This window comes from Pteropus vampyrus, unplaced genomic scaffold (genome assembly GCF_000151845.1).
Source record: "Pteropus vampyrus isolate Shadow unplaced genomic scaffold, Pvam_2.0 Scaffold679, whole genome shotgun sequence".
Lineage (NCBI taxonomy): Eukaryota > Metazoa > Chordata > Mammalia > Chiroptera > Pteropodidae > Pteropus > Pteropus vampyrus.
This window is the reverse complement of record NW_011889460.1, coordinates 17,421-17,887: the sequence shown is the minus strand read 5'-3', so window position 1 is coordinate 17,887 and position 467 is coordinate 17,421.

The window sequence follows — 467 nt, the reverse complement described above, 5'->3', positions numbered from 1 at the left end:
CCTGGGAATCGCGGGGCTGGGCTCCTGTCCCAGAGCTGCTGGCTCAGGGCTGGGCTGGCTTTTATCAGCAGAGGGGCCCTATTTGCATGTGCTCTGACTGTATAAAGAGCTCTGAGTTTGGGGACCCACAGACAGGGCAGAACCCAGATCAGGTGTGCGTGTGTTTGGACCCGTGGTGGCAATGAGGACATTTTGTAAAATATGCCTTTTATTGTGACATGTGTTACTTAAACACTTATCACCATCATCTTATTGCGTTTTACTCATGCATGTAAGTCATGTGACATGATATCATTTACCTGCGTGAGAGGTGAACATGGCCAAACAGGACCACAGATCTTGCTGGTGTCGAGAGCTCACATGTATGAGTGAACTCATGTGTCTGGCCTCACGCTCCCCACTGCACCCCACTGCTCCCCTGGGCCACCTCCAGCACAGAGGGGTGCGCCCAGTGAGGTGCAGGTCTC